Below are 7,242 nucleotides of genomic sequence, written 5' to 3' on the forward strand. Positions count from 1 at the left end.
TTAAAAATGATTATCCATTTACTTTGAAAACATCAATTTATTGAAAAAAATATGTTGAACAGTATGTTTTTAACAGTTGATCACCCTGAACTTTAAATATAATTCAACTAAAAAAAACAACAAATTGAATTTCTTAAATCAATCAATGTTTATTTATATAGCCCAATATCACAAATGTTATATTTGTCTCAGTGGACTTCACAGTTTGTACAGAATATCAGTATGACAATACGACACCCTCTGTCCTTAGACCCTCACATCGTAAACAAAATAATCGTTTTATTTCGATTATGTTGTTTTCATAATCGTTGCAAGCCAAAATCGTAATTGCGATTAAAATACAATTAATTGAGCAGCCCTACAGTGAGGGGGTGCAGTAAAAGAAAAGCATCATCTACTGGGGAGGGAAGAGACTGCGTGATCAAATCTGTTAAAAACAACAACAACCATGATCATAATAAGTATTTCCGTGCATAATATTAGGGTACTATGAGGGGGGAGGGTGTGCAGCCGAGTCCTATTGTTTGCAATACTGTGCACCATGTAACCCCTTGTCAGGCATGGTGCCTACAAGGGTGGGGGCAGGTTTGAGTGGATTATCTGCTGCAACGGGACAAGGGAGCAGCTGGCCCGGGTAGGGTTGCAAAGGGGTGGAACATTTCCGGTAAATTTCTATGGGAAGTTAAGCTGGGGAATTTTGGAAATATTCCATATTTGAAATAAATTCATTTAAGTTTTCCGCACTCTTGCGGGAATATCTCCGCATGATGTAGCCCAGTGCAACACCTTCGTCACACATGTTGCCACTTGTTTGTACCATTTTCAGTCGATTTGTAATCTGTTCTAGAAAACCAATGTGTTTTTGGATATTTGGGGAGTTGGGTGGTCCGAGAGTGGTTTTTTCTTTATTGGTTAAGTGGTCGTTGGTATGAAAAACTTTGAGAAATACTGTACTAAATGAATACATTTGTATGTGCTATTAGTATCATCAAAACTTACTTCACTTTGTGTAGTCCACAGGCTCAAATGTGTGGCTTTATTTGTCTTGTGCTTTGGCCTCAAAAGTGTTATCCAGTCTTCTAGAAATCATCTGTGCATGTGATGGAGGAAGTGCCTGTAGGGGGTGTGGTCTCAATAGCCATGCAGCAAGCAGTGTGCTATGTGCATGTGATTGAGGAATGGCATGGATATTCAAGTGAACTTGAATGGCATCTGTTTGTTTTAGTCAAGATGATGCTAAAATATACTTTCCCCAACTATATTTAAGTTCCCTATGAAGAGCCAGCCTTTAATTTAGAAAATTCCCAGAATGTTGCAACCCTAGGCCCGGGCAACTTCACCCAAAACAACCCCGGGTATCAAAGCAGAGGGACAGAGGTTAGGGTCAATTTTCTTGGTCAACAATGAATATATATGAACTCTTTAATAATCACTTCATGGTTAAGGCAATTCTCAAAATGTAAGAAAATGATGTGTTCTGCTTCTAAAATACAGAGTTACTTATAATCTTTGTATCAACTTTTATATCTTTGATCTGTCAAACTAGACATTTAAGGACCTTAATTCATGAATGTCTTACTGTTCAAAAGTTGAAGGTATGACTGCAAGTTGCATCCAAAGATTATTTTCTAAAACAGTTCAGACAATAATATCTAAACATCTTTTTTTTTTTTTTTAAATTGTAATTGTTCCTCAAAGTTCACAGTGATTTCTTTAAATAATTTTTTTTTTTAATAATAAGGAGAATATTTCCACATTCTCTCAACTAAACAGTTATTGTATGTTGATTGACTCACTGCAGCTCAAGTTAAAAGGCTGCAGAAGCATTTCTAGAAATAGATGGAGAACAAAAAAAAGGTAAGGCACAAAGCCATGGCTATAAAATAGATGGAAACCAGACATATCAGTACAAAACTCAAACCATCTGTTTTTGAAGAGGACCTTTGTCCCATGTTGGTATCTCTTTCTCCATTCCTGTTGCGGTACCATGTCAACTAACTAATACAAGTAAAAGAGAGCACTGCCTCTCATTCACCTCATTTCATTTTGAAAGTATGACATTTTCAGTATCTTGAATCAGCATCAAAATAAAAAGACCTAGACAGAGAGATTCAGTACAGGATGGCTGGTAGAATAGAATCCTCATCAGTTTTGCCGTTTCAAAGCCCGCCAGCCACTCCTCTCTTGTGCATCAGCCAACTGTATATAGACAGACAGGCAGTCAATATAATGCTGAGAGCCCGGGGGCCGGATCAGTCATCCTGCCTCTGACCGGCGGGGTGAGCTGAGGTCAGATGGACAGTGATCCCACACCTCGCCTGCCTCTGACAGCCAAACCCCTGAACTGACCAAACCACACACACAGTATTCACGCACAGGCTCAATACTGAAACAAACGATGGCATCTCTCTCTCGCATATCAAGAGGCAGAGCAAAGAGGAGAACAGGATATGCCAAGCCTGTTAACATAAACAAACACGCCTTTATAGGTGCTGTGCACGCTGATTCACCTCAGACAGACATGGATCAATAACTAACTTGATCAAAAGATACTGCTTAGTCATTGGAGATAGCGGCTACACAAAGCAAATGGGGAAAGTTACTACTACGTATGCCCCTTCTGCTTTTATACAGGAACTCGCACACGTTTCCCCATTATCTACAGTTCTGCCCCACCCTTTGCTGCGAATATAACCTACATGAACAATGCTGCAAAATGTAGCAGAGAACATTAATGCAAATGCATGCAGTGAATCATTGATTAAAGGAAAGCTTTATGTTGGCACAGCAGAACGTTTTGGGATGGCATTCATGGCTACCAAAGTGAGCTATCAAACAGACTCGGAAAGTGCTGAATAACTCTTTCAATAATTACAGTGCACTGAGCCTACCTTCAGCCCCAGACAGACAGAGGGCCTAAAATTGCAGCGCCAGCGTCCACCGCTTTATCCTAATGGGCAGGAGAGTGCCAGCCTCTCCAAACCACAGAGACAAGAGTAAAAACACCACCCTGTCTCACCATCCCACCGCTGAACAGCCAGAAGCAACACAGGAGAGGCACACAAACTGATGGCGCATGATGAAATACAGTTAAATCCAGAATGTCATCCTAAACAGATTCAGTAAAGCAGGCAGGAGCTTGGATTGAATTTCCCTGGGTGTGGGCTGGGGACTGACACAAGCTGCAAAAGCAGCTGACTTCCAAGCAGATGCAAATTCCCTCTGCAAGAGCTGTGCTTCCCAGCCAGCTGCCCTCATGTTGGGGTGAGTTCTAAGACAACGTACACGCTAAAAGAAAAAGCACAATATCCCTTCGTAAAGATTAAATGGCTAACCTTTTCTGGTTCCAGCTTTCCAAAATGTGAATATTGTCGTGTTGTCTTAGTCCTATAATAATATTGCATTGGAATTATGTGGGGCTTTTTGTGGTTGGTCATACACCACAAAACTTCTGATTTGGAGATTTTTTATGGGGCATTCTTTGTTGGAAAAAAACAAACTTTGGATGGCTCCAGGTTCTTAAAGGGGAAGATATACTGCTATTCCTCATGTTACGTTATATTACATTGATTATTCTTTGGATTTGGGCTAATTGTCAGACTAAACAAGACATTTGATTATCATCTTGGTTACATTTTATGCTGTAAATAATAAAAGCATTAGTTTTGCGAGGCTTGCATCCATAACCACTATAACATCTCACAGCTGCAAAGATGCACATGAACCCATGCTAAACTGAGTTAGCCCAAATCATCAGCCCCTAGATGTAATAATCCAACAGCATATCCCAACATGCAACAGGGTGAAGCTGACACCACAGACAGCGAGGCTAGTTGTTGTTCACAGGGCTGTCATCTCAGATACAAATCAACATGTTGGCAAGAAGGCTAAGGTTGTTGAAATCCGACAGCCTTACAAGCTTGAGAAAAACTCATGTAGTTTAGAATAAAGCATGTATGGGGTTAGCTTTGATTCCCAATCTGTTTTAAAACACAACAAATGTTCCCAAGTCAACCACTTGCTTTTCTCTCATGCCTGAAACAAACAACTGCAGCCCCCCCATTGGGAATGACAGGCCCGCCTCAGTCATAAAAGCAGGCACTTTCAAGTTGGCTTAAGCAGAAGAGATAATATACAACAAACTAAAGCCACCCAGTGCACAATCAGATCATACAAATAATAAACCTTTGTGATTGGGCAAATACAATCTCATCACTATTTAACTATGAAACCTAATTCCTTGTCACACATCCTGCTAAATGTTGTAAATCATTAAGCTTTTGTACAACTGGTCATAAAACCCTGTACAGGCCATTCAGGATTTTGAAGTGAGACATGTCTTTGCATAACGCTTGTGGTTTCTTTTTTAACCCCCATATCCGATCCATTGAAACTGGTTCAAGGTTATAGGATGCAGTGAAACGACAACTATTTTGAGTCCCTCTTATTGTTGCCTTGGCCTTTATGAATAGGAAAAGGAAGCGGGGTTGTTGACAGCAGTGTGCAGATTAAAAACACTGGCTGTGTTCCACTGCAAAGGCCAGATCTGGGTACTTTCACCAAACCTGAAAGGCAGGCCGAACCGGTTTGTGTTCGATAATTCTGCCTCTAGACAATCTCTGTGGGGTCTCGAAGACAACAGCTGATTAACTTGTCACAACAGATGCTAATATACTTGATATGTTAAATTGGTTCAGCCCTTCTACTGCACTTCCTCTTCTAAATCCCATAACAAATCTAATAGAAAGTTGGATCTCTCTGGGGCCTATGTGACCTAAAAAACAGTCATGCAACACACACACTATAAATTACTTGTTATGGGCAACCAAAAAGGAACATACACACCATAACACAACCTAAGCAGTGAACATTTATTTTGTTTAACTATTATTTTTGCACATCTTGTCTGTTAGGGCTCCATATATTTAAGGAAGTTTGGCCAGTCTCAACGAAACACAAGAGTTAGAAAGGCAAAATGATTCAAGATGTGAAAAGATTAAGCACATGATGGCTGACTGGAACCAGTTACTGATGATAATCTAAGTGCAAATACCTGATAGCAATAACATGATTGTGGGATAATGGGGACAAGCAACAACACAACAATTGAGTCCTTCAAATGCAGGCAAACACAGCATCAGTGACCCTTAAATAAGCTATTGGAGTTGAGCCAGTGGGTGCAAAAAGGTGTGAGGGAAAGAACACCATTATTCACACTTGGTTTCACACCCAGCCAGGTGACAAACTCCTCAGCAGCACACACCCTGACAGTAGTAACCTGATGGTGTTCAAGATACTACAATCTCCCTAATGAGTGGCTGTATGTCAAACTGCCAAAGAGAGAGTCACTGCTCCCCTCCCCAAACTCTGCTTATTTAATGCAGCCCCTGAGCCAAAACCTGGAAGATAAACTGCATCTCTCCATCACTGAAATCTGCAGACGATGCCATCCGATAGTCTGCCTCTGGATTTCCTTCCTTTTCTCGTCTTATGCTGCCAAATCGTGAAAGCCATCACTCCACGTGCAGGGATGCAAATGAAAACAGAGATGATGCTTATCATGGAACACGAAATGGGATTTAGGTGTCCAGACAGGAAGCCCTGGGTGCAATCTACTTAATAAATTAAAAAAATCAGTGGTGTATGACATGCGGCTGATACATTTGAGCATTTATTTTTACACAATACATAACCTTCTTGATGTCAAACAAACGGAATGCCAACATGACAACCTTTTGACAATTCAGTGCATTTACATACGTTTTAACACCAGTTCAAGACACATGGGATACTTCAAACTCCCATGTGTCCAACACTATCAAACCTCGTGTTGTTTGATTCCCTGTCAAGGAGCCCTATAGGTGGTCCCTGGACCCCACTTTTTGAACCATTGTCATGAGAGCTTCTGGTTGTTGTTTTTTTCCAAGCATCAAGTGGAGCTTTAATAATACCAATTGTCTCTGTGACCAAACACGCTGAATTCTCCCAGGTTTAGCCAAAGGCCCCGTTTAGCCACACAGAACAATAGCGGTGCACGGCGGTTGCAGCTTGCTGAGGGGCACAGTCAATAAATTAAACCCGATCCAACTAACAACCGTACCAGCTGAGACTTGTCACCACTGTACACTTCAATAAATAGCGTTTTGAGAGCAAGAAACCACCGCCTAACCGACGCGAGCCAAGCTAACGTTACACATCCATCATCACAAACAGGGCGTTTGGCTTCAAAACAAATAATGTGTGGTTCATTTCAAATGCATGCCATAAAAAGAGCACGAGTTTCGCTTAGCATAACAGTCATTCTGGAAGTAGTTTAGGGATCAAAATAGCACAAAGAAACAAGAAGGGGTTTCTGCGTAACTTGAATAAACGTTACAACGTGATGAATTTAACGTACCTTCCAAACCGCCGGCTCTGGCGTTGAAGAATAAACTAACAGTCCCAGCCTTTCGGTCCAGCTCTGAGGATGAAATGCACTAAATATGTCGACAGAGCCGTAAATTTCGCGACTAACAATAACCCCGCGCAGTCAGGAGCCGAGCGTCCATCTCCGTGTCCTTCCCTCCACGTTTGAGCAGCGGCAGGCGGCGGCAGGATGACTCGGGGCGGGGAGATGCAGATTAAATCCCGCCGGCGGTCCAATCAACAACGCGAGATTGATGATTATGCAAAACAGGAATGACGTCAACGTTGTGACGTCAAAACCTTATTTTGCACATTTTCGCTTTTATTACAAATATTACAAATTAGAAAGCAATCAAAACGAAATCTGCATTTTATAAATATTTTACTTGAAATGTTACATTTGGTTTTTATCACTATTTTCTTTATATCTCTAATAAATAATGTTTGATTTACATATATATTTTTCTTTAAACAAATAATGGAAAAGTGTGGTAGGGCTCCCACATTCACAAGAAGACATTTACTGACTCAAGCCATACACATTTTTACCAAGAATTACAAAAAATAAGAAGGCAAGCAAAACCAAATGATTATTTGATAAATATTTGTACTTTAAATGTTACCTTTTGGTCATCACTATCTCTTTCTTTATTTCTTTATATTTTTGTATTCCATTTTTCACACATTTTATGTATCCCTGAAGTCAATGTTTTGTGTGTATATAATGTTCGATGTACATATATATATTTTCTTGAATAAAGGAGGAAAAAATAGGGGAACACAGTGTGGTACGGGGCCACCTATTGTCCTTTGGGAGAAACTTAATTGTTTTAAAAA

General features: G+C 40.4%; 1 protein-coding gene across 1 annotated transcript in view; it reads right to left on the reverse strand.

Annotated features, from left to right (window-relative positions):
* Positions 1-6,595, reverse strand: part of prr36a (proline rich 36a) — a 28,613-nt gene extending 22,018 nt beyond the window's left edge. Inside the window, exon 1 of the mRNA XM_010770244.1 lies at positions 6,398-6,595. The gene's annotated coding sequence lies outside the window, so the exon portion shown is untranslated. The remainder of the gene's footprint in view (positions 1-6,397) is intronic.
* Between the last annotated feature and the right edge of the window lie 647 nt (positions 6,596-7,242).

The sequence above is a fragment of the Notothenia coriiceps genome, unplaced genomic scaffold (assembly GCF_000735185.1).
Source record: "Notothenia coriiceps isolate Sejong01 unplaced genomic scaffold, NC01 NC01_scaffold00008638, whole genome shotgun sequence".
NCBI lineage: Eukaryota > Metazoa > Chordata > Actinopteri > Perciformes > Nototheniidae > Notothenia > Notothenia coriiceps.